At 41.5% G+C, this 27,396-nt stretch overlaps 1 long non-coding RNA gene across 1 annotated transcript; it reads left to right on the top strand.

Moving 5' to 3' along the window:
- On the top strand, nt 323-6,686 carry LOC110397107. The gene is made up of 3 exons (XR_002437545.1): nt 323-457; nt 6,154-6,348; nt 6,465-6,686. It is a non-coding gene; the product is annotated as an uncharacterized LOC110397107 (long non-coding RNA).

Raw genomic sequence — 27,396 nt, 5'->3', positions numbered from 1 at the left:
CTATTGCTGGCTTAGGAGGTGGTTGCATTATTTCCCTTAACAGCTCTCTTCCCCCCGATATTATGCTGTTAGACATGGAGAGAAACTGCACACTGCTGTTTGCGGTCAAGGTTTGTCTTTCTTCATGTTGCCAGCTCTCTGCTGAACTAGGGAACACAATGCCACAAGGTAGTGAAGAAACCAAGTGTTCAGTCATACTCCTGAAAAAAAAAGAAGCTACACCTGTTTCCTGGATGAGAGCTTTCAGACTTCCAGTGAAGAGGACAAAAAACCTTCCCTTAAACAGTCAATGTCTTCCAAGGTGGAGAATTGCCACCAGCTGAGCTGGAACAGGAACTTGAGCTGAACCCAAAGCACCTGTGCTTGTGAGTGATCTCCTGCTGGGCTTCTCATGCCTGGGTCTGCAGCAGCAGGTTCCAGCCACATCTGAGAGAAGGTGCTGCAGTGCTGATGACAGGTTGGTGAATACTGCTGAAAAAAAATTCACTCCTGCTTTAGTCCTGTGCATGTCACATCAGAGGGAAGTATTAATAACTACTGCCTAGGCCACGGGTTATTCTTTCTGGTTTTCTTTTCCTTCTCTGTTTTTTTTTTTACCTTTGCTTTCAGTAAATTCATTGGTTTTGTTTTTTTTTCCTCCTGGAGAAGTAAGCTCCTTCCGATCTACAAATGGCTCCTTAAGTCAAAGCAATGGGGCAACCTTAAAAATATATCATAGAGGCCTCAGTAGTGATTGTGTTGCTAAGGCTATGTTGAGGTGTGAACTTAAAGTGGGACTGATGTTCCTCCTTTCATGCCCCAGTGACTAGATACAGCGGCCAGATTTGGCAAAGAAAGTCTTCAGAGGACAATTGCTTTTGCTTTGTATTACTTTAAGGAAACCTTGAACCTGCACCTGTTTTCTGAGAACTGTTTACACGTTGACATACACATGCTGGATATTACTTGCTTGCTTTTGGGCATATAAAATGGCCTTTACAAGAAAATTGCTTTTGCCTGGACAAAAGTGTCATTTTTGCAGCTGAGGAAGAGGTTGGCCATGCTGGCTGCTTCTCTCTGCTCGTGCTCTGAGGGCCTTCTCTATCACAAAGTGGCCCTGGAGAGGGAGATGGCAGCAGGATGGGAGTCAGGAGGTCTTGCACAGGAACGGGGGACTTGTGGAAACTCTCTGGAGTGCAGCCTGCAAAGAAAAATGGAGGACAGGGAGGAAGAAGCAGAAAGCTTGGTACGGGGCTGGTAACTCCTCTGCCAGTGTGTGGAGATGGGCCATGGGAGTGGGATGATGTGGGGGATTACAGGACCGGGCAAAAATTGGGAGTGATCTTGTGCCATAAACTCTCTGAAATACCTTAAGAGAGAAAGAAAGGCTGCTGGGAGGGGGAACAGCAGTAAGCACAATGTTATTCTTTAAACAAATACCTTTAGAAATAATATCCTATTTGGTTCAAACAGAGCAGGAAAAGAGCAACTGAAAAGGCAGTTAACGTGGAATGCACTAACTACTCATGTGAAGTTGCCGGCACATTAGCGTTGTATCTTTAACCAGGGAGGACTTCACTTGCAGAAATGGCTCTTGACAAAGTTAAGTGGCCCTATATATTGTTTGGGAAATTGCCCTTATTTTGTGCGCTTCTTGTTCCAGTAATGGAACCCATGAGCAGAGGATAATTGCAGCAGTCTCATCTGTCAAATAATATTAGAAGTCAACAGCTATAATCTCAGCCACTTGCTTTACACAGCTTTTCTCTGTATTTTCTGTTCAAATTGTCAGTTGTTACATGTAAGTGTCCCCATTCCCTGTGGCTGATAAAAGTAGAAAGATTTAAGTAAATCAGGAGGAGTGCAGACAGGGGGCTTGGGCAATGGCTCTCAGTGCTAGCACAGTAAATCATAGGACAACGGCACACTGGATATGAAAAATTACAGTCTGAGCATAGTGTTACTTGTTACTATTATTGGCAAAGCAGGGCAGCTCTGAATGGTTCGGCTTTGCAGGGATTTGGGGAAGTACTGATTGGTTTTAGCTTGTGTGGGTTTGTGCTTTATGAGCTTGAATTTTAGTTCTGGGAGACGAATGGGTCCCTGAAAAATCAAAGCAGAGCTCAGCTGAAACCATCTTTTCATCTGCGGGTCAGATCCAAGCCATTAGAAAATGGCTTTGTTGGGATGGCCATCCAGCTGCGACTCTGCAGCTCAGGGTGTTTCCCTGGGCTCGGGGAAGGAGCACGGATGCGGTATGGCGATTTAATCCCCACACCACCACCTCCTGGTCAGGTACTACCTTTTCTCTGCCTCGCAGGAAGGAGGAACACCTCCATCTCCGTGCTTTGCTGCTCACAAAAGGGCACCATCACTGCGGTCTGCTGTATTTTTTGAGAGCGTTTTACAGCTCTGTTAGGAGCTGGATTGAGACCACCAATGTATTTTTCACAGCCATTGAATAATTATCAATTGGTCAAAGCCAGATCGTGAACAGCAGAAGCCAACTCCATCCTGCTGGCTGGAGGGAAGGAGCTGTGTTTGCCACTGCCAGCCTCTGTGCGATAGGCAGGGCGGCCGCTCTGCAAACAGCCTGAACTGTGCTTGGCAGCCTCTCCTGCGCTCCAGAGGCAACTCCTCCTGGTTTTGCTTAGCAGCATGAGTTATGCGCACTGCTGCTGTAATACCATGAGAAAGACTTTAATAAGGAGGTTCAAGGGCTGTTGTGATAGAGATGTTAAACTCCAGCTTTCTGTATAGAAATGTAGCATCCACTCAGACGGCCTTATGTGAATTTGTTCTATCTCAGACTATTGGCTCCCACATTGTGCTCCACACTCTCATCCTCACATGTTTCACAATAACTTCCCTGTGTCGACAAGCCCTCAGTGGCCAGAGCTCTCTTATGTTGCCTTCTTATTGATTGCGTCCTGGGGCTATCTGAATCCTTGCTGTGGAGTCATATGATAGGTGTGATGTAGAGCTCAGCTCTGGACACAAAGCCGAGGTGTATTGCTGCCCACATTGCGTGACTAAGTCATTGTTGCTCAGGTGCTCTGATAGTGTCAGTGCCACATTCTGCTGAATTTCATCCCTCTGGGCTAGTAGGCTGATCCCATCAACTGCTTCAGATCCTTCTCTGCCATTTATTTCAGTATGTCAGCAGGAAAAAATCGGGCTTTATTCAGCGCTCTATTTGTATGTACGTAGTAATACAGGTCATGATTAACAGGCTCCACAGTCTTCTTTCTTTTAATGTCAGAATAATAAAATATCTGGCTCATCAGATTGTTTGCCCTGATTATTCAGCTAAATGCATTTAACACCAGAGTTAGAGCTAACATATATGTATATGAATACCATTTTGGCAATTATTGTCAGAAGTGACAGCTGATTGCAGGTATTGGAATGACGCAACTTGTTCAAACTTAATGTTATCTATTATGAACTCTGCTTCATGATGGTAATAGCTGGAAGGCATTGATTTTGTTTTCTGTTACTTATCTCGAGCCCATACATTTTGCCTGCATTATTGACTTTTCTGATCATTTCATGCATCATCTCTTCAGAAGATGTGTAAATCAATGTTGACTGTGCAATGTATGTTGTTTATTAAGCTGCCGTGTAGGTTTACACCTTGAAGAGAATCATCAAATGAGGTCCACATCACATGCCTTGCATAATTGTTGATCAGGCCTGGCAAGAGAGGGCAGCCTTGGAGCACGCTGGTGCTGGTATGGAAGAGTTCAGTTAATTATTTATCTGGGCCACAGTATTTGCATGCCTATATGAATTTTTTATGAAGTTAATTAGCTTTTCAAGATGTTGAATCGGTTCAGCACGGCGATGATTGCAGGCCGGCACACTGGGCGAGTGGCTGGGAGAGTCACAGGCAGGAAGGCAGGTGGGAGGCACTGCACAAAGCGGGAGCACATTTGGACACTTTCAACAGGTGGCCCTTAAGACCGCAAAATCTATTGTGTTTGTGGTCAGCAGTCCAAATATGTAATATGGGAAGGGGCTCAGGTTGCACCTATGAATCAGGCAACAAATTTAGACATTTAGGCTGAAATAAAACTCCACCCAAATAAGACCCAAGGGGCTGGAATGAAGAGGGACTGGGGAAATTAAAACCCGTCCCCTGAGAAGGGCCCAGGCTGCACAGCTGCTGTGCAGGCTATTTGCTTAGGGCTGCTTGTTGAGACTGGGGATGGAAAAAAGCAGTCATTGCCCCTCTGCACCAGCTGGGGCCACGGTGCAGTCCTAAAAACAGGCTGTATGTCAGGGATGGGAATTCAGCTCCACAGCTGTGCTGGGGAATCAATCCCAGCCAAAGGCTGGGAGGCAAATCCAGAGCCAGGAACAAGTGAGGATGGAGGCTACGGAGGCTGATGTGATTGCACAGCATCCAATGGGCATTCAGGCACAACAAGGCTGGCAGGGACTCGCCCTGGGTCTGGTAGGGCTGCAGGCTTTCTGTCCCAGTTAGGGTGAGAGGCTGCATCAGTCTGGGTGGAGTGTAAACCTCGCATCGTATGTATTTGTTTTTGGTTTAGTGGGGAAATAGTGGTAGTAGGTGGATGGTTGGACTGGATGATCTTGGAGGCCTTTTCCAACCTTGGTGATTCTATGATTCTTGCCTACCACCACGTCGATGTGTTGTGCCAGCTGTTAAGTGGGAATACGGTCATCCAAAGCAACCTAATCCTCCTTGCACCTTGCAAATGCGGCCTGGATGGTAAGGAGCTTTCGTGGAGTGCCTTCTTCAAGGGACAAGCTGCCTCTCTGAGACTTGGATCCATTCTTTCTTCTCTGCTCTTTCCATACTTGGATCTATTCACTCTTCTCTTTTATTCTCATACCTGAGTACTTGGTGATGAGCCAACAGAGTTTATAAACATTTGTATTCTTTTCCTAGAGGTGTCTTTGCATTGAAACATTGCAGTCTTATCCACAGCAATGAGCTGCACACTGTGGAAAATAACAATACAATGCAAGACTGATAGCACTGTAAATGAACAGCTACTATATAAAAGATGTACCTGTGTCTGATCTTTTCACACATACGGTGATTTATTCAGGGAACAAATATTTTAGCATTTGGAAAGAGCCCCAGCTTTGAATAATATCTCAAATCCAACTAAAGAGAAAAGGATGTTAAACAGGCCATATAAATCCCATTGGACTAATGTTTTCAGAATCTGTATTGAAAAAAACTGAGAATAGAAGTGGTGTTTCTTTTTAAGAGGGTTAGTTATTGAACTCATTTGGAGGAATGAAATTTTCACAAGTCTAGAAATGACAAAATATAATTGATATCCATGAAGATTAAATGAGATTTGGAGCCAAGTATTGTTCACATTTAAATGTTAAATAATAATTTGGCCTTCACATCATTAACAGTAAGTTTAATCTCCATTTGATTTTACTGTTGGTTATGTAGGTCATTCTCTATTGAACAAATCAAGAAAGAGAAGGCCTCACTTGAAACAGAGGGAATTGATCAGAAGATAGGCAGACAAATGAGACTGCTCACAAGTACATCCAAAACAACATAATTTCTCCATGAAGTCCTTATGGAAGTGACATTAAACTGAGAACTCAGAGTGCTGTGGTTCATCCAAGCAGCACCTCCACCTCTACTTGACTGCATTCAGTATTTCACTTGTGCTTTTGAAAATACATTTGTGTTCTCTGTGTACTCAATTTTGACCATCATTGTTCCTCATTTCTTTCCTTTGAGTGAACTCCTTGGAACTCCCTTTAACAAAAAACAATTGAAAGCCTTCATCAGCAGCCTGGTGGAATAGCTCTGTTCCTGCCAGTATCTGCTTCTCATGTGCAACTCCCTGCCTCTCATGCTTCCACATATAGAGAGCAGCTTTATTTAGCCACAAGAGGGTCTGAGGTAGAGCAAAATCTTTGATATGTATTTTCCTTACTGATTGTAAGGAAAATTCTCTCTCATGCTGTGGATTTAGGGGCACGCTGGACTGTGGACAGATGCTGGAATTGCTGCTGATGAAAACATCCCACCAACATACTTGCTGGACCAGATGTTATTTAAATCAGTATATGAACATATCTATATGCATATGCAGAGTAATTGGACGGTTCTTGGGAGGCATGGGACATCAAGACCCCTGTTTTCATGTACTTTTCTCTCCCCCGCAGAGTTTCCAGGGAATCAGTGGGAAGTGATGGCAGTGCCAAGACTCTTTGACTGCAGTTTCTGTCCTCAGGTGCTTGGGATCCTTGCTGAAAGACTCAGGAAAGATTATGGAAAAGAACTTCAGTTTTGCTCTTAAAAGGAGTGAGGATGACAGAAATGACTGCTAGCCAAAAAGAGGAGAGATCTCATCATTCTTGGTAATTGTAATAATTTAAGGCCCTTTTGGTGAAATTATTACCAGGAGTCACTGAATTCATTATAACCAAGATTTCACATCTAATTAATGTAATCCTAATTGCTCTGTCTCTTACAGTGTGTGCCGTATCTGCCAGGTCAGACATCCTAGGCTCCAAGCACCATATAAATCCTGGTCAGAGTCTGTATCTTTTTTCTGTCCTGCAATGATGTAAAAATATCTGTGCAAAGTACAATGTTGTTTACAGCTGGTTACTATAGAAAAAACAAATTGTTCTCCTTTCAAAATAAGTCAAATGTAAGTTGAGTGAGGTATTTTTCTGTAAGTTCATGTGCTCATCTTCTTAGTTCAATAGATAGATTTTTTTTTTTTTTTTTTTTTTCAATAGCATCCTGGTTACAATATCTAGCCTCTCAAATTGTAGAACTCCTCAAGGTTTCTCCCGCCTTCTCTATTTCTTCCTCATATACAATCCCAAAGGGGAAGGAGGGCACACAGTTCACAAGTTCTGACTTCACAAGACTGACTGATAATTTTGCCAAAAAAACTCACATCATAAAGCAGTTTGGATTTCATTCTTTACTGCTACTGTGAGTGTTTTAATATCTCTCTCACCAAACCTACTCCTAAGAGTGCGATGTTATTTCTGTTTTTAAGCTATTTTCCAGCGTAGACCCTGGGAGGCAAGTGTATTGGATGATGCATGTGAAGAGGTAATGACACTCCTCGCTGTCTGCAGGTCAAAGTGCCCCAAGAGAAATGCTCTGGGACCTGAGCCCTCTGCAGAGAGCAGCCCCCACTGGAGCCCTCCTACTGCTGAGCATCCCAAATGGCACCAAGTGCCTCTCCTTGAGGATCTCAGCTGAGCCCTGAGGCATGCCTGTGGCAGTGCTCGTGTAAGCACTGAAATGTGAGCGTCTCAATTTTTAGCTCTCAGATTAAAAAAAAAAAAAAAGCAACTAGAGAAAGATATCCAGGTCTCTGTGAGGTTGCAGACATCGCATTCTCCCCATGCTCACACTTGTGGTGAGGGACCTGTGTTTCCCATTATTTGAAATTGTCTCACCTTTCCCAGGCAGTTACTGAGCACAGACTTAAGGTGGTGTGAGTTGGATTAGCTCCAATACTTTAAGCCATCATTAAATTTTCAAATGAATATTTAATTGGCTAGTGAGTGCTCAGTGACGTGGGAAGCTTCATATGGATGGTACATAGGGCTAACTCCATGAGGGCACACTGTTACTTGCCTGACCTGTAAGCTGAGCTATGGGGCTATTTGCCAGTATTCATTTATTTCTCCTTATGTTTATTTACCTTTCAGACTTTGTTATTGTAATTGCTTTGTGTAAAATTTGCTTGAGACTTTGCTTGCTGTGGCTGTGGTTTGGAGGGCAGTGTGCATGCTGTCTGACTGCTTGGGGCTGCTCTGCTCCTGTGTCCTTTGGGCTGAGTGACAGAGAGAGGTGCAGCAGCTGCATGTCAGAATTCTCACCGCCTTGGTGAAGAAGTGCAGCTGAGAATATACTTCGGGGAACATTTGGTAAAGGAAGTTGAAGAAACCTTGAGTTTGGATGAAGCCTGCTCTGAAAACTACAAAAATATTGAGCTACCCAAGCCAGTGTTGAAATAGGCTGGGTAATTGCGGAACACCATGTTTCCATTCCCTGGGGAAAGAAATCCTCTGGTCTGGGAAGCAAAGTCATATTATACACAAATTGTTGTAAAGTAATAGAGATTTTAATATGCCTTCCTATCAGGATCCACGCTTATTACTTTTCAGAAAACAGCAGGTATTTGATATTTGACAGGTCAGAGAAATGTATGACAATCCACAAAGAAAATAATTTTACTTGATTATGTCTTTTCTGACTGCTGAGTCTGTGAATTTATTCTGTTTATCCAGATATGGAATTGAGGAATTCTGTATTTTTCTGTATGTCTCTTTCTGTCGTATGATCTGTAAGGACATGGCACAGTGTTGCTCTGGCTCATTCATTAGATGACCCATCGTGATTAGGCAATACTTTTGTACTTACAGGCAGCGGAATATTTTGACCTGCTGTACATCTCTAGTGACACACACGCATACACGGCTTATGTTGCAGGGATCTGAAGGGCACTGGGCAAGCACACAGCAGCGCAGTCTCACCTGATGACCTCCTGCACTCTTTCTGCCGTGAGCCTGGTGGGAGAAGGAGACAGAGCAAGCCAAAGCAAATGGGAGTGAGATAGGAAAAGGACACAAATGAGGCAAAGGAGGAAGGGATTTTTGTTTTCTAGCGTTTGCTTTCTGCCAGCACAAAACTCATTCTGACTTCCTTTCAGAATATCTGACCTGTAGAGCTAGGTCTTTTTCTGGGGGGAGGATGCTGACATTTCTCTCTGGCGATCACGTTTGCTGGAAGTGGAAGCAGAGAGGACACTGGAGCCGTTGTTTCAGCAGGCGGTGCGTGCAGGGGGTGGGGGGAACTGTGTTCCATCTCCTTGCCATCTGCCAGGCACAGCTTTCTGCAATGCAACTCCACACAGGGATGTTTATTCCACAGGATGCAATACGTACAAAATCTTCTGATGCACGTGTGCTGCCTTTTCGGATTCTTTTTAACAGGTTTAGTTCCCCAATTCCACAAACATTTCATCATGTGCACAGGTCTGCTCAGATAAATTGTGTTACTACAGAAAAGAGTGCTTTTCCTCTGATTCTAAACGTGTTTATCAGGAGGATCAAGGTCTCAAACCTTTATATGGCTTTTATAACAAGTCAAAATCTAGAGAGATCATGCTGGTTAAATGACCAGCTGGGTTGTTGGGTTTTTTTTCCTCAGATGTTTAGATTTATATATTTTAATGGTTATTTATTTTTCCAAGATACCTATTCAAAGCTATTACCACTTAAAAACCTGATGATGAAGACCCAGCCACAATACATGTGAGGTGTCTCTCTCCTGATAGCATTACATATACTGTTTAGCACCCTGAGAGGCAGCGTTCCTGTTGTTTTCTCTTTCTCCACTGCTGAGAAGCTGTTTCACAGAGCAGTGCTCACTCATTAGCACAGCCCCACAGGTGGTGCAGGTTGCAGTTCGAGGTGACACTGCATGTTGCTCTTAAGCTGCTCTTCCTTCCCAGCTCACTGTGTGTCTTGTGTCACAAGATGCTGGTATTAATGTACATAGCCCTGAACATTATCACTGGAGGCATTTTTTTTGATGGGAATGGCCAGGCGAGCCTATGCATGTTGCCAGGGACGTGGAGGTGGTTGCTTCTAACTGCACCATGAGGAGTGATCTGAAGGGCTGAGCTGGGCAGGAGGGCTTGTGGATCTCATCAATGAGTTCATTTATTTCAGTAGCCCAGAGTTGTATTATGAGATTTTCTATGGACTTAGATATTGTAGCGCTGGCTATGATCCATTCACATTTTGAAATCCTGTGATTTCATAGAATCATAGAATTAGCTAGGTTGGAAAAGACCTACAAGATCACCTAGTCCAACCACCCACTTACCACCAATAACCCCACTAAACCATGTCTCTCAACGCTGTATCTAAATGTTTCTTAACACCTCCAAGGACTGTGACTCCACCAACTCCCTGGGCAGCCCGTTTCAGCGGCTGACCACTCTTTCAGAAAAGTAGTATTTCCTAATGTCCAGCCTAAATCTCCCCTGACACAACTTGAGGCCATTCCCCCTTGTTTCTGTTTCTTTTTCTTCAGAGTTGTCCCAGTTTGGATTTGCAAGGTAGATAATAGCTTTTCACCTGCCTAATATTTGCAAGCTCTTGTTTTTTTTGCTTGAGAAGATTCATCCCTAAAATAAAAATTCCTTCCCAAAGAAGTGAAAAAGCTTGCTTCCACGTTCAGTCTTGCAGGAGTTTTTAGTCATCTACGCATTTCCTAGCAAATTATTCTGATCAGCAGGAGAAGTTGTCCAGAGAATTTACCCCTTGTTAGGAGCTATTGGCCAGGAAAATGACCTTTCTTTCCTGCGATCTATAAATTACCTTTTAATGTCATTTGCCATAACCATTAAAGAATAGAAGCAGTTAAAGAAGGGACATATAGGAAGGAAGGTATCTCAGAAGATGAGCCATCTTCCACTGGCCGCAGTGCATTCTAAATCCTTTTTGTGTCAGTGGGAAATGAAATCTTTATACATAGGAAATAAAAGGAAAAGTAAGTTATGATGAAAAAATTAGAGATCTGTTTAATTAGCTTTACTCATTTTTAGTGATCACCGGAAATAGAAAGGTGGTGAGAGCAGGAGAGATGAAAACTGCTAATTCTTCAAATGCAAGTGAGGAGCTGTGATAAAACACAACTTTGTGGTAAGCATTTAAAGGGCCCTTTAATTAGCTTTTCTGGAAAGTTCACTGATGATATGCTGGAATAATGATCCCATATGTTCGAAAATGTCTAGTCATTAGCCAGCATGGTGGCTGAACATACTAATGCATTTGCCTTTTAGACATTTCAGGAGCGGCTGGTGTTGCTGCTGCCGCTGCTGGAGAGGTCAGCCCTTTGTTTCGTTTAATCACATGGTGACTTTCAGGACTGAATCATTTTCTTAGTCAGACTGTGAACACTGGTTCTCAGCAAAGAGAAGAGCTTGATCATGGTCGGAGTGGACAGAGAAGAGAATATGAGAGGGATGAGCATTGGTAGTTGTTTTTTTTTCTTGTTTGTTTCATTTTGTTTTCTGTGCTGGCCCTGATCCACCAAAATGTGTGTGGATTGGAGCAAATTAGTAGAACAAGTGTGAGACTGGCAGCCAACTGTTAATAAATTATTGATTGCATGAAAAACGCTTTTATTAGCACTCAGTTACTGAAGTGCCTTAGATTTTCAGACAGCTGCTCAGGTGTATTCTAAAACAATTTTCCTCACTCTGCCTTTTTATAACGGTGATAAACTAGTATGTTGCCTAATGGTGATGAACACTGGGACCCTAAAATGGTGACTTGCTGAGGACAAGAATCTCTAAGTTGGCATCTCACCTGTGAAGTTACTGACTTTCACTCATTAACTCAGCATGCTAGAAGACCTGAATAATCTCCCAAGTTCTTGATGTGGATTTACATGCTCCAGTTTGAGTCAAAGGAAAGACTTTCTCATTGACTTCATTAAGATTGTATTAAGCTCAAATTGAAAATAAGCAGCAGTGTTAGAACTAAGCTAAGAAAAATTAATGGGAGAGATATTTGTGCAAATGAAATTTCAGGAGACCTAAGTTTGAAGGCAGAGAAACATAGGCTGTTCCAGACAGCGAGACTAAGAAAACATTGTGTCGATAGCGATGACCTTGTGAAAATACAGAGAAGTGAGTTTTGGGCTGATAGCAGTAATAGAGGAATAAATAGTACAAGTCATTCCCAGATTTCCAAAACAGCTGAGAGATCTTGAGCTGACATTATTTTCAGGAGTCAAGAAAAAGATTGAAAATAAGATATATTTAAAACTTACAAATTTAATACCCCAGGAATAAGCATCTTAAATCAGATTTAAACTACGTCCACTGGGGTCTTTTTTATTTTCAATCTTATAATTTCCATTTTAAAATCTAGAAGACAGAGAAAAATACAGAATCAATAAACATACAACAGTGTCTATTACAGTTTCTGATGACATTACTGGGAAAAAAAGGAAAGACACTTCACAGGATGAAGTTATAGAATCATAGAATTAGCTAGGTTGGAAAAGACCTACAAGATCATCCAGTCCAACCATCCACCTACCACCAATAACCCCACTAAACCATGTCTCTCAACGCTATATCTAAATGTTTCTTGAATACTTCCAAGGACGGTGACTCAACCACCTCCCTGGACAGCCTGTTCCAGCACCTGACCACTCTTTCAGAAAAGTAGTATTTCCTAATGTCCAGCCTACATCTCCCCTGGTGCAACTTGAAGCCATTCCCCCTCGTCCTCTCACTAGTTACAAGAGAGAAGAGGCCGACCCCCAGCTCACTACAGCCTCCCTTCAGGTAGTTATAGAGAGTGATAAGGTCCCCCCTGAGCCTCCTCTTCTCCAGACTGAACAATCCCAGCTTCCTCAGCTGCTCCTCATAAGGCCTGTGCTCCAAACCCCTCACCAGCTTCGTCGCCCTCCTCTGAACACGCTCCAGGGCCTCAATGTCTTTCTTGCAGTAAGGGGCCCAAAACTGGACACAGTACTTGAGGAATAATAAGACTGAAGTATACATCAGATCAGAATTTCCATTTCCAAAATTTGGAATAAGTTACTCCTCTGTGAAGCTGACAACAGCTTCCATGTTTAACTGCTAAACAGCTTTTATTGAGCCAACTTTTAGAAGGTGCTAATGTCTAGATCCACATGTCTTCTATGTTTGCAATAGTGGGTTCTCAAAAAGAAGCATAATTTGGCTCAAAATGAGTTGATATAACAAAAAAGTTCATTCTTTCTATGTTGCTTCTGCCTGAAACAGAAATATAGAGGCAATTTATTCAGCATAAATTATTGCCAGCCTTAGCTAAAATAACTTGTTCTGTAAAGCTTCCTCATGTACATAACCAAAGGGAGCTGTCTGGCTACATCTGTTTTTGCTCATCTTTCAGATGTAACATATACAAAATCCAATATCTGAAGATATTGTGTTATCAGTGGCACTATCAAGGGAACTCTGGGTTCATAAACCAATGAACAGGTTACATTCATCCATATATGTAACTTTTTCATCTGTGACAGATATAATATTGATAATATTCTTCACTGTAATATTTAATGACAATCTTTATTTAATAATTGATGGCAGTATAATTTAATGCAAAAAGTTACTTACATGCTAGAGGTTGGAAAATGTTCTTTTTGCTTAACTGTTTAAGGACACCTTGAGAAAGGAAGAAACAAGTGAATTTGCATGTGAAAAATCAAATATGGATTGCTCAGGTGCATTGTAATGTGGCATTGCACATATTTGGATATGTGAGTTATGAGCAGCTGTGGGAAATCCAGCATATCTGAACTGAATTTCTTTTGCTTTTAGCTTGCTTACCAGTCCATCAGTTTTCTTTGAAGAACATATGCTTCTTCGCTTCACTTTTCTTCTCAGAAACATGCCCTTTCTTTAAATGTCTCTCAGACTGCTGTGGCTGCTCTACTGCCCCCACACTAGGCAACCCCACTGCAAGACCTCCAGGAATGACTTACACTGTCTTGCCTTACTTGCCCTGTTCCTTCTCTGGTGGCTATGGAGGCTGATGTATCAAGGTTTGCTTGTGCGGTAGGAGGAGAGGATATGTGAGATCAGGGATCTCCAAGCTTTCTGTAGAGGATAAAAACTAAGCTTTATGTGACTTACATTTTCTTTTATTTTCCTAGGGTGTCTGGGATAGAAAATTGCTTGAGCTGTACTGAAAAGCTGTGGTAGAATGGAAAGAGCTATAGTCTTTCACTTTTCAGCTTGTCAGCTGCAGCTTTTCTCATGTTTCTGTCTAGTTCTAAAGCAGCGTAAGCTTGTGTCCCATGTTCTTGTGCGTAGCCTACCCCAATGTCAACTAGCAGACTGCCTCTGGAATGGGGCACCTCACAGAGCACAGCCTGCCAGGAAAACAGGTGTGTAGGTGTTTTGAGAAATAAATTCATGTCTTTATTTATGACAGTCTATCACTTCTGAAAGAGGCAGAAGAATTTGTGTCAGTCATTGAGTCTTTGGTCTTTTGGAAACATCAGTCTTTTCAGATGCAGCCTTCTCCTCAGCCTACATCTGGAGTCAGGGAATACATCTGAGGTGTTCCTAGTGTGTGTGTTGATGTAAATACCTGGTGAAAGGGGTCTGGGGATTTTCAAGGCTTATTTGCAGGACAGACCACAGTGGAGTTATATCCTGCAGGCAAGGTGTTGGCTTTCAACATTTTAGATCATGGAGTCCAAGAATGACACCTTGTTTCTGCACTGTGCTACACTAAATGAAAGACAATCTCAGATTCATCGTCAGCAGATGTACTCTGTGCCAGTGCTGGCTATTGTAAGGGGACTGTTACTCAATGAATTTGCTATGTTTCATCAGAGCAGAGCTGTGGGAAACATCACATGAAAGTAATGCAGCATATAAAAGATATTTAAAAGGTGAAAAATATACCTGTGGGAATTGTCTCGTAATTTTATTATCCAAACCTCAAGAATTTGCCAGAATAGGTTGGAAATCTCAAAAGACTGGCAAGTTCACAAAATTTCCACTGCTTTGCTACAGAGAATATAGATCAAGTGCACATTTTAATTCTGAGCACTTTGTTGCTTCTGGTCTATAACTGAGCAAAGGAAGTGCAAAGACATGAAAATCATGAAAATGAAACCAAGGAAGAAAAGAATCTGCTTTTCTAACTGTATTGGCACTTGGCCAGGTCTTTTAGGCGATGTAAATTGGGAAATCCGCATGGCAAGCTAAGGAGCTGCTATAGTTTACACTGCATGAGAATCTGGTATGTAGCATATGACAGCTTTTTGGAATTTAGATTTTTAGGAGATACAACGTAATGCTTTTATTAAGTACTCAGGTGCAAATGTAACCTGAGTTTTTCTTTGTTGTCTGAGAATATCTAGCTCTTTACAGGCACCGTCAGAGAATTAACACACAAACTAGCCGGAGGCCCTCCCATGTCAACATCATAGCATCACTTCTGCGTAGTCATGCCTATTGTAGATGTTCAATAACTATCCCCTTAGCCCACTTTTCAAGCTAAATTCAGCCATAACTGATTAATTAAGCAACTTTGAGATGTATTTCATAACCTATTGACTAAAAAGTTGTATTCTTTCAAAGCTGAAATTGTTGCCTTAGGGGAATTAAGTCAGCTCTTTAAATTTTTTAGTAGCATAGCTTTCTACTCAATAGCTTTTGAAATGCATCTCAGACTCACTTAATTGTCTATAGCTTATTTTAGCCCTGGAAGTGGTTGGTGTTCTCCAGTCAAGACCGCAAATGGGTGACGCACAGTACTACAGGCTGACTGCACACCAGCCTCCGTGTCACCCTTGCCAGCCCTGGCATGGGTGTCTTGAATCCTTCAGGACAGCCAGAGCCAGACACCGATGTTTGGGCAATGGGGTTTTTTCACTAGCCTGCCTGTATGTACCCAAGTTTAGGCTTCTTAACCTGGAGCTGAACCTTGTGTGGCACACTATGCCAGGGGATGGCCTGTACATGTGGCTTGCTGGTGCAGTGGAGGCACTCAGCTGCCTCTGGGCTTGGGAATCTTCCCTCCTCCTGAACAGAAAGAGAAGTGCTCTGCTAGAGCTCGGCCTCTTCTCTTAGTGCTCTCTGGGCTGAACCCACAGTAGCTGAGGAGAACATTTGGACTGGTATTGAGACAGCGCTTGAAACTTACTGTTTTACACTAGAAAGGTGAATTCATAGTTCAGTGCTGTCCTCTTCCAGAAGAGCCCATAAACAGCCACAGCTTTACCTGATTTGAAGGGTAATGTGATCAGTCTCTCTGATTTTATTAGGACTCTGCTAATTTACTAATTCTCATATTAGCCAGTTCGCTCATTTAAGACTATTATTAATCAGTAACATGCTCATTTTCCAAGATCATAAATACAAACTTAGCCTGTTTTCTAGAATTGCAAACACTTGGTTTTTTTTCTAACTCTCATGTATTGTCTTTTTTCTTCCAGAGTTGTTTTTCATTTTTTTTTCTTTTCTAAAACTGTACAGACATATGTTGAGAAGGACTCTGGCTAACACCTGTTTGACCTGCAGGTTTGAAATCTTTTCTACAGTGCCAGACTGGAACAGTACAGAAATACACATAGACTTGGATGATTACTTCTGAGTATTGGCACTGAGTTTTGTGCAGAATTTTAAGTTCACCTTCTGAACCTAGGGCTAGAGTAGGGACAAAACGCGGCTGAGGACTTGCCAGAAATGATTGTTCTTTCTGTCTTTGTTTCACTTCTTTTTTCACCCGGAGTTCTTTTTTTTGAGTGCTTTTGAAACAAATCTGTGTTTGAGACTGTCCTGGCTCTGTGCATTACTGCAATACAAGGAACAGTTCAAGTAAAACAAAAATGAATTCTGAACTTTCCTTCAGATTTCAGCAGAGTCTCCTGTAGATAATTACAGATCACTTAAATGCTCAATGGTTTTTGAGCTTTTTAAAATCTGTACAATGTCATAGTGATTGAGGGGTAAAAAGCCCCTCATTAACAAGGAAAATGACGTTAAAGAAAGATAAATTTCAGAAAGTTATTTCAGTTACCTAAAACCAAACAAATACCAGTCTAATAAGTGAAACTGGCACAAAGCCAGTGTGAACAAACATGATATAAGAACCTCCATCTAGGCTTAAAGAAAAAATGGGTCATGAGGATGAAGTCAGAAGAAAACCAAAACCATCCCTTCTTTCAGGGAAAATTGATAGAGAAGTAGGTAGGAATCTACTGAAGGGTAAGACTCACTGGTGCTGTGAGGGGACCGGTGAGCTGTGCTAGGATGTACCTCACTCTGACCTTGCCTGCTGTTCTCAGAACTGCCCAAACTACATGCCAGGCCTGGCTTTGTTTGATGAACTTATTTTTTTTTCCTTACAATTTATTCACAAATGGCTTTGTGATTTGTTAATATTTTTTGTGGGCACAAATAAAACATTAGAATTAATTAATTGCTACGATGGGCTTCTTGATGATGTATATTTGTGCCATAGAACTAGTCTCTGAACTTTGGTGGTAGTTCTGTAGTTCACATACAGTGTAACAGCATTCTGTCATTTATGTGCAGTCATTTCTACCTTGTTCAGGGCGCTCAGAATTATTTTTTATAATTTGGCAGTTCTTTTCAAAGAAAGAAGAAATCATTTGCACTGTTAACAATGTTATTGCTACTTGTGTTAACCAACACGAAGATTCTTCTTTCCATCACCAATCCCATCACTCTCTAAGTTGCACCAAGCTGAGGGAACACCAATGTAATGTGCTAATGGGCTTGATTTGGAAAAAAATATATGTCTTTAAAAGCTGTTTTTGCTTTCTTTATTTGTTGTGAGATCAGAACACACCTCTTATGAGAAGATACTAGACCTCAAAGAAACACAGTGAAGGTGAGGTGTTTCCGATAACTTTAGGCTCCTCACTGCAAGAAAGACATTGAGGCCCTGGAGCGTGTTCAGAGGAGGGCGACGAAGCTGGTGAGGGGTTTGGAGCACAGGCCTTATGAGGAGTGGCTGAGGGAGCTGGGATTGTTCAGTCTGGAGAAGAGGAGGCTCAGGGGGGACCTTATCACTCTCTATAACTACCTGAAGGGAGGCTGTAGTGAGTTGGGGGTCGGCCTCTTCTCTCTTGTAACTAGTGAGAGGACGAGGGGGAATAGCTTCAAGTTGCGCCAGGGGAGATTTAGGCTGGACATTAGGAAATACTACTTTTCTGAAAGAGTGGTCAGGTGCTGGAACAGGCTGTCCAGGGAGGTGGTTGAGTCACCGTCCTTGGAGGTGTTCAAGAAACATTTAGATACAGCGTTGAGAGACATGGTTTAGTGGGGTTATATTGATGGTAGGTGGATGGTTGGACTGGATGATCTTGTAGGTCTTTTCCAACCATGCTAATTCTATGATTCTATGATTCCATGAGTGAAATCCTTTACTATTTTGAAGTGTCACTTAATGCTCACAGATGTGGTAGGTATTTGTAGTGTTTGGCCAGAGATAATCACAAGGTATTAGGAAGAAATTAATGAATGAATTATTCCAAGTTAAGAAGTAGTGAGCATTGACATTTTGCCATTCCCCCCAAAAAAAAAACTGTTTTCAGCAAGAAATCAAGGGCTTTTTCTTGTTTGCAAATTTTCAGAGAACTAGGATTGCTAAAATTTCATTTTACGAGAATATTTTTTTCATTTTCTTTCAAGTTTGCTTGGGAAAAATTATTTCCATATTTTTGAAATTCTATTCCTAATTCTCCTTAACCAAGTAACAATAGCCCTTTCTTACTTATGCTAATAATTGTTGGAGCTCAGAGAAACCATTCTTGTGTTGCAACAGAGAAACATCTTAATCTATTTAAATATCTAGAAAGTCCAGTAAAATCAGATGTACTTTCTTTCACTAAGTGCATACTTTCAAATGAGCAGATCATCTATCATGTGAACAGTTCTGTTGGGATGTTCTGGCAAGTTTTCTTTTTTGTGTCCTATGCAGTAGTTTGGCATATCTTTTTACCTTTTGGTTGCTGAAATACAGTTCAAGAACACAAATTGAATTTTGTAAACAAGATGTGGGTTATTTTTTAATTCTATCAAATAATGTTCTGGAAAAAAGAAATATATAGAGCTGGCTAGACTTGGCCTCACTTCCTTGGAAGCAGTACAGTGAAAAGCCAGACTGTTATCGCATTTGTAGGGGAACTGTTAGGTCATGGCCTGAACTGATGATTGAGCACCTGGTAAAGGGATATGGCTGGCCCAGGAAGCAAAGGTGCAAGCAATTTACCTGTGCTTCTCAGATGACTAGAAGGAGTGGACCCTAAGTCTGTCACCTCCCTGGGCTCATTTAAGGGTTAGCCTCTGAAGGGGTACCATGTCCTGGATGAAGGCCACTTCCTTAGAGGGAGTGTTCCACAGCCAGAGACACTCATCACCAGCTGCGAGTTGATCTTTTTCTTTGTGTATATGACTATTAATATTCCCAACAATGCTTTGCCTGGTATCGCAGAGAACCGGTCAGACGCAGTTTCATTGCTTTGTAGGACAAACAGTCTTTCCCTTGCACCTCCTCCTTTCCAGAAGCAGTAGTGAGCAGAATGACAAATATCCCACTCCAAACAAACTGCCCTATGTCTGCTAGCAAACTACTGTCATAGCAAACTACTGTCATAGTGTATATATGAGGGTATCTCTTGCCATTGTTTTAGCTTACTGGAATATCAGTGGATTTTTTGAGGCTGGTTATAGTAACTGAACTTCTGTAGCAGTACAAATGTGGGAAAGCATACACCACATGTTGTGGGATCTCCAATCTGCTCTTTCCAGTTCAGCATATTCTCCTGCTCCTTTTGTGCTTGTCAAGCAGCTCACTCACTAACTGTGTGCTCCCAGGTTTCTGGTGGATGCCCTTCTCTGCCCTTTGTCCACTGCTCTGTCTGTACCCTGGCAAGGGGCCATCCAGCTGCCCACACATGGCTCTGGTGAGGTGGTCCGAGTGGGGCTGTTCCAGCCTCGAGGCTCTGCCAAGGCACCAGCCACTGCCCTGTCTTAGGGCTTTTTCCCCACCACATCTCCCTGTTTAGACCATGAACAGCCTGAGTGTTCAGCTACTTAGGCTCTTAATGATGTTTTTAAGCTGCCACAAGCCTTTTATAAATAAACCTAGTGTTATCTTTTACCTTTATAGGTCTGAATGATGTGTTAATTTTTCCTTTTCCTTTTCTTTTACAGACAAAGGGAGAACTGTGTACAAATTTTACAAGGTAATACTTAATGACTAAACTAAATGTAATTAGGAGCTGCAAGCCTTTTTGGACTAATTATAGAACACAGCATTTCACTTCCATCTAACCTATTCAAATCTTGCCCAGATCAGTGGTAACAAACAGCCTGGGATGGCGACCTGCCAATTTTGTGGAGTGTAAAATTAGCAGGCCATTCCTTGTCCCTATCCCTCTAATGGACAAATCACACAAACACCCTCGCCATCATCACCAGCACCCTCTGGCTCCCTTGGCAAGGCACTGCTCACCATGAGGGATGGCAACTCCTCTCTTCTCCTCCGTCCTGGGCTGATCTCTCTCCTGTAGTCCCATAGGTGAGTCCCAGCATTAGGAGAAGCTTTTCCTCCATGGGCTCTAGCCCCAGCAATAATCTTTTGAGGAGTTAGAGTGTGCTGCATCAGGATGTTAATGGACTGGGTAAAATCCCAAGCCACTTAGATGCCTTAAGGGTATGCCTGGTTTTAAATAAAGTCATCCAACAGACATCAAATTAAGCTCACTTGTTAGTCCTATGTTGTTTTCAGGCTGGGAGGAGCAGTTTTAAGTAGTAGACATCTCAGTTATGTGGGGAACGGAATTGTAGCTTGGTCTCTCTCTCTTTTTTTTTTTTTTTTTTTTAATAATTTGTTATTCATTTGAAAAGATAATGCTCTGGTTAGGTAATTTGTTGTTTTGAAGGATCTCTTTTTTTATTAGGGAAAAGAGTATCTATATCAATTCAGCTTAGCTATTTGCAGTACACTTATCTCTGCAGTATCTGAGAGCCAAGCACGATCGTTAAGGCTTCTGTGGAATGCTAAAATCTCTAAATTTGAAATGAGGACTACATGATGGGATAAGTTCAATTTCATGTCACTGTGGAAAAACTAGAACTTTGCTGAAGATGATCTGGGCATTGAATCCAAACTATATTAACTTTGTGTGCTCTTTTCTTTTTTCCTTTTGACTTTTTATTACAGACTTTAGACCTTGATAGGTTATAAAACTTGAGGAGGGGGAAAAATTATATAATAAAAACAAGCAGCAGCAACAGAGTGAGAGCAAGAGTCGCCTGCCGCACTGCTAGCTGCAGCCGGTGAAGGGTACAAAAGGAAATGATTGACACCAGCATACAAACACACACCCCGACTAGACACAGCAATATAGTTCAATAGCAAAGTTACAGCCTGTGACGAGATGAAAGAATACAGGCTTTAAAAGTAAAACACTTTGTGAACATAAACTCCTTATATATTGCAGTGAGTCTCTGAGGAGCAACAGTGTGCTCAGTGCACCTCCTTCTCTCCTGCCTGCTACAGATCCCACTCTGCAGGCAGCAGGCAGGTTCAAACAAGGTCAGAGTGTCTGGCTGCTTGGCAGGAGTTGTCCTTTCTGCAAACTTAATAAATGGAGTCCAGGTGCAGGAGATATCCTTTGCAAATATGTCCTCCACTGTGCCTATAATGTTTTCCATTGCCTGGGCTGTAGCTCCCATGTCGTATTAGTCCCCTGCTGATCAAAAAGGCACTTACAATGACCAGTTGCCAAGAGAAGGAACTTAATCAAATTAGAATGCATAAAAATTAACACATTTCCTATAAACATACTGCGAGTTCAGAACTGCACACAGCTGCCTAGAGCAGAGGTCTTGAGCACCCTGCTCGCAGGCTGGAGTTTTACTTCTCTGTGGGCCATATGGCTCAAGGAGCTTGAAAACGTGCTTACTTTAAAACTAAAATGCTGCTCACCCACCTGGCTACAGAGCCAGCCCTTGAAAACAAGATAAGCAGAACAAATAATAATTCCCTTTCTGTATGGGAAATGATGGCTCTGTGAAAAATGAATTCCTTCCCATTTTTTCCTCCTTTGTGCCGCAGTGCTGCACTGCGTTGTTCACTCTGAAGCCTAGTGATGATACACATCTCTGTCAAAAGGATTAGTTTTTATCAAACAAATTAGGCAAGAAAGAAATATAAGACTGGAGGAGACCTCCTAAACCAAAAAAAAGAAAAACAGCTCTCTGGTGTTACCGATCATGGCAGCGTTCTAGCTGTGCAGTTGTTAATGACAACAATTGCTGATGACAGGTACAAACTTTATTATTATGTATGAGATATATGCCAGTTCTAATTATAGTGTAATATCCTCCATGCTATCCCTACTATTTTATAACAGATATCACTACTATTATACACTTAAAATAGTACAGGCTCATAAATTTCTGCTTCAGAGTTAAATTAATCTCCTTATTAATGCATGTATTTGTAGTCAGATTGCACGCTAAAGAAAACTTGTTTAATTTGATGGTGTTTGCTTCCTGGGAACATGTGAGTTTTATCTGTGGAAGTACAAAAAAGTGGTGTTCATCTTGAGTTTTCCTGAAAGTAGATTTTGTGTGTACATTTAGAGACACAAATAATGCATTTGCACTGTCACATGCAGGTTGTGTCTATGGACGTAAGTGGCATTATTTATCTTCTTGACTAGATGAATTATGCAGATAGTTAATATGGGTCAAATTCTGACTTGTAACGTGTTCCTTTGTTCCTGTGTTATTCAGTCAAAGACATAAAAACCCACAAGAGGATTTTGATGGCTAAACTACTCTATATTCAATCAAGACATTTGCAAGATACAATTTTATTGATTCTTTTTTCATCCTATTTGCAGCTTAGAAATCAAATTTTATTATTGGTTCACTAAAATGGCAGGTAGGTGAGAAGTTGTGAGCAACTTCGGATGGGATAAATTAAGCAAAAGAATTTTTCATCCAGCTGTGTTATGAAAGTTTTTTTGCTGGAATATTTGCTTTTGGCTTGTCCAGCAATGCTCTAGTTTTCTACAATTTGGAGTGATGTTGAGTAACAGCACCTACCTCACTGATAGCTGTATCAGATGCAGAGCAGCTAGTGGACTGGTCCCAGCAAGCTGACTTTCCTTTGCAAATTACTCAGGTCTTGAAACTGTCTCCTGTCACTGCCCCTCATTGCCTGTTAACCTTAACTGATGCCCACCAGGACCTAACTGCAGGGCACTGGAAGCAAATGTACCAGAAATCCATCCTTCCACAGTTTTTACCACCAGGCATTAGATATATCAGAGATCATTCTATTTAATTTATGAGGTGTGAGAATCAAATAACCTATATAAAAATTTATGTTGTGTTTCAAGATGTCCAATTGAGATTGAAATATGTCTGGTTAACTTTCAAATAAATTGACTTCTCCAGAGTTTTCTCAGAATTTTTCTCCCAGGCTAGAGTATTATTGAGTTTTATAGGTTTAACATTGTGAAGTAGCACCTTAGAGAGAGTAGAGTTGAGACATTTGCCCATACAATGGCATATGCTATTGTTTCAGTACCAGTGAGAGGGGGCTCATTTTAGATGGGGTTAATGACTCTGCTTTGTGTGTAATTACTGATTAAAATGGCACCATAGCAATATTTAAGGAGAATCAAGCCTGCTCTACAGAGATAGAGAGTCACTGTTGTGGGAAGGACTTGCAGAAAAACTCATGCTTTTCAGCCAACAGAAATTAAGCAAAGACCTTTGAGTTAACTGGGATGGAAGAACAGGAGTGGCAATTATGTTTTTACTTACATTCTCCCTCAAAGGTAAATGTGGGCTACTGACACTTGGGAATCACCATCCAGGCAGAAACTAACCTCCTCAAAAACAAGCACAAAGTTTATGAAGACAAGCAGCGCTGAGTACCCTCCAGCCCACCTCTCATGTTGGTTCAAGGAGATGCTGGGCTACACACTAAAGAAATCCTGGCCTGGTGAGATCTGCAGGTCTTTCCTACTGTGTGGGCTAAGTGTCTCAGGCTGTCCTGGGCTTTCATTCCTCTCACATGCAATGTTAGTGGCAAAACTAGACACTGGAGAACTTTGAACAACTGAAGGACTGTGTGGACAAAATTTAAACCAGGAGTCCTGGACATGGTTGTATATTTTTGCTTGCTTTGGTGTCACTCTTTCTCTCTCCTTTTTTTTTTTTTTTTTCCCAATATGTCACTGTATCTTGAAATGAATATGGCAGCTCTGTTTATGGATGAATTGCCTTGGTGTGTCCATAATGTAGTTGAGATGAGGACAGTACAGAGGAGATCAGATCCAAAACAAACAGTGTTCAGTGGGGAGGGGAGCTGTCAGGTGACAGCTCCACCAAACAGATTTGTCATGCATATCCTGAAGGAGGGTTAGATGCAGAGTTGAGATTAAGCAGGAGAAGTTCCTTGCAGATTCTTCAGTATTGCTGAGCCTCAGTCTGGCAATACTCTTAATCCTTCCCTACCAAATGCTTGGGGTGATATAATCACACCTTACTAGCTGGCAAAGGAATTTGTGCAAAGACTATGCCACCTTATTTGATGGTTTTTCCTTTTGGAAATGACAAAAGAAAGACTGGAGGAGTAGAACTGTGGCCTCACAACCTATTATTTCTTATCCCAAAACCGTTCCTTTACTTTTTCTGGTAAATCTGTAAGAAATGTTCTGTTTTACATTGCTGGGAAGGAGAGCTGCTTGGCCTTAACTTTCACGTTGTGTACCATTTCAGGCTTTGGCTTGCTGACTTTAATGAATTTTAAAGGATGTTTCCAAAACAGCCTGTGCATAAAATACAGAAACATCTCAATCTCTGTTCTTTTTATGAAGTTACAACAGACACAATGATTACGCTTCCTCAGGGCTGCTAAATCCTGTGGGTGCTCTTGAAAATTATAACAGATTTCATTGTCTGCTTATGGTAAATTTGACCTGTGTTTCTCCCTGTTTTCCTTCAGTTTATTTGAATTCCCGTCCCTCCACTTTTTTCCTTTCTTCTTGCTGCCCATTCCATCAGCTCTTGCTTAACTTTGTCTTGCCCTTGAGTTTTTGTTGGAACAGTCTATCTTTTGTTGTCTCAAACTTTGTTAGAAAGAAAGTAAGTTACCTAACTTGTCTTACCTAACAGTCCTGCTTTTTCCAGTAAAGGTGAGATATGTGATTTTCCTTTCAGGCCTGTAAACCCTTGTCCTTTCTTCTGAGATTACTAGCCCACGTGGAGATGGCATTATGTTGTGAATTCTTCTTTCACAGTTCAGCTCAGAACTGGGTTATGATCACCGTATTTTACCTAAGTTGCCACACTGCCATCCATTCAGAAAGATTTCCAGTGACAACCAGAAATGTTTTTCACTTTCAAGTTTGATAACAACTATTGTTCAGTTGTTCCTGTCCTGGATGAGTTTACGTAAATGTTTGTGTATGAATGTGAGATAGCAAAGAGGGAAGAAAACAGACGGAAGAGAAGTATAGTACTACTGGGGAGCAGATGACTCTATAGCACATGGGTAAGGGAAATGCTGGGAGAAAAAATTAGTGCTGTAATCTGATTTGCTAATAATCCATTTATAAAATAGTTATGATATATACTTGTAGGAATGTGATCATAATGACAAATGATATTACTTCCTCCCCTCCCACTCTGTATTAAGGAACCTTAATTACTTGATGGCGCAAGACTTTGTGGGTGACTCATGCTACAAAGAGTCAGATGCTCACAGCACATAATGGAGCTCTTAAAGAGCTTTCCTAACGATGGCGGGCTCATTCTACCTCCCTCCCATACATCCTTCTTTGCCAAAGAGTTATTAGGTAATTTAAAATAATTAAAAAGGAAACAATTAAAAGATTTTACACACACAGAAATAGCACTTGCAGCTAATTATGTAAGTCTATCACTTCTAACACTGGAATACTATTACCATTATCAGAGAATTGCATTTGAATTGTGACGGATAATCCTCTAGTCCCATGTTACGCTCTTGCCTAGGCTGGTTGCCTAGGTTTTGTAGAAGGAAAGGAGTATATACTGCCCATGCTCTATCCAGGATTCTGCTGCAAGAGGTTTCTGGTCAGCTTTGTTCCCTACAGACTTTTACCTAATTAAAACATTGTAGAGAATGAAAACTTCTTCAGCTAGCACTAATGTGTTCTGCTAAATGCACAGAAGTTCATGCATGTTTGCAGCTGCTTGTAGACTTGAGATATTAGAATGACTTCTTGGTGTGGGACTGAGGGCATGGTCCATGTTAAATGGAATAAATGGTCTTGCTATCAGTAGTGTGGACACTGACTCCATAAATATAGTGGTGGGGGTATGAGAAATAATACATTTCACTGATCAGCAGCATAGAGATAACTTTCATATGAATAATGGCAGCTGTTTAATGGTGCGAAAAACCATTACATTGTAGTTTTATGGCAAGAAGCTAATGTTTTACCCAAATAAAATCTCTGAGACTTTAGGCATTCAGAATGTAATTATTTGGAGTGAAGTTTCACCAAAAAAGTGAGGCACACCTTTTCCCATTTTTGAAAAATACCTGTAACATGTCACTGCTGCTAACAAGAATGCCCGTAACACCAGGCATCCAACAATAGCTCAGTATAAATCCAAAGGATATGTCCAAACTGTGGAACAGCACCAGAAATTAATAGTGATTGTTGAATTTTTGGATCTCAACTTTCTTTATTTTTATTCTTTAAACTAGAAAGCAGTCAAAAAATATAGTCCTACTATTTTCCATCTTATGTGAAAAAGATATCAAATAGGCATTGGACAACACCGGATACTTTTCATACTTTTGATTCAAACCATGCATCTTTCTGTGTATTTTTGTTTTTTTTTTTTTTCTGTTTGAGATGGTGTCCCCAGAACTACGAGTGAAACAGCATTAAAAAGTACTTTCAGACTGTGGCTTTCAAGAAGGGTTTTCTTATTTTTCCTGTCTTCAGCTCCAGTTGCCCCTCAATGTGCTTTTGGGAGCTGTTAGCCCAGGTGAAGTTTTAGTGGGAGCTACAAGCATACGGCACCTCTGAAAACATGGATGCTCAAAATGTAAGATTTTTTGAAATACCTCTGAAAACATGGATACTCAAAATGTAAGATTTTTTGAAATGGTAGCATAAGTTCAGAGATAGAAAACCACCTTGAAGGACAGAGAAGAATGGGACTGCATGGCTCTCTGTCCCAGACAAGGGAAGAAGTTCCATGAGGAGAGATAGGCAGCTGTGCTCCTGTGCCTGGCAAGTATAGCAGTGGGGTATGCAAAAGCACTTGGTTAGAAGGCAGAGGCAGATGGGTCTTTCCATATATCCAGCTGGACTGAATAGCAGCTCGGGGGCTGCAGCTCACGTAGTTGCTGCCACGCAGCTCTGCAGTGGTACAGCATCATCCAGATTTGCAAGTGGGCTGAAGGCATCCAGTTGCACTGGCCTGCTAATTTCACAGGATGCAATAAATGGAGTTTATTCTCTGGGCAATAAAAGAGATGGTCAAGTAAGAAGCTAATGGGTATGTGGGAGAGAAACCCAGCAACTGTGAGCTACATGCACTCTTTTCTTATTTGATTTTCACCTCTCCTCCTCAAAGCTGCCTTTTTTTGTTCTGGTCTCGATGAGTGTGTGGGAGTACTTCTCTGGGAAGGCTAAGTGGCACCTGTTTGGTGCCTTCTGCCTCCTAACTATCCAGTCTTCATCCGTAGCATGTCATATCTTCCTATGGGAAACATACCAAGAGTTTACTCAAAACTTAACTGGGGAATTAATTCTTTCTCATCCATTCATAAGTCTCTCAACACAGA

Source organism: Numida meleagris, chromosome 3 (genome assembly GCF_002078875.1).
Source record: "Numida meleagris isolate 19003 breed g44 Domestic line chromosome 3, NumMel1.0, whole genome shotgun sequence".
NCBI lineage: Eukaryota > Metazoa > Chordata > Aves > Galliformes > Numididae > Numida > Numida meleagris.
This window is presented reverse-complemented; position numbering and strand designations above follow the sequence as displayed.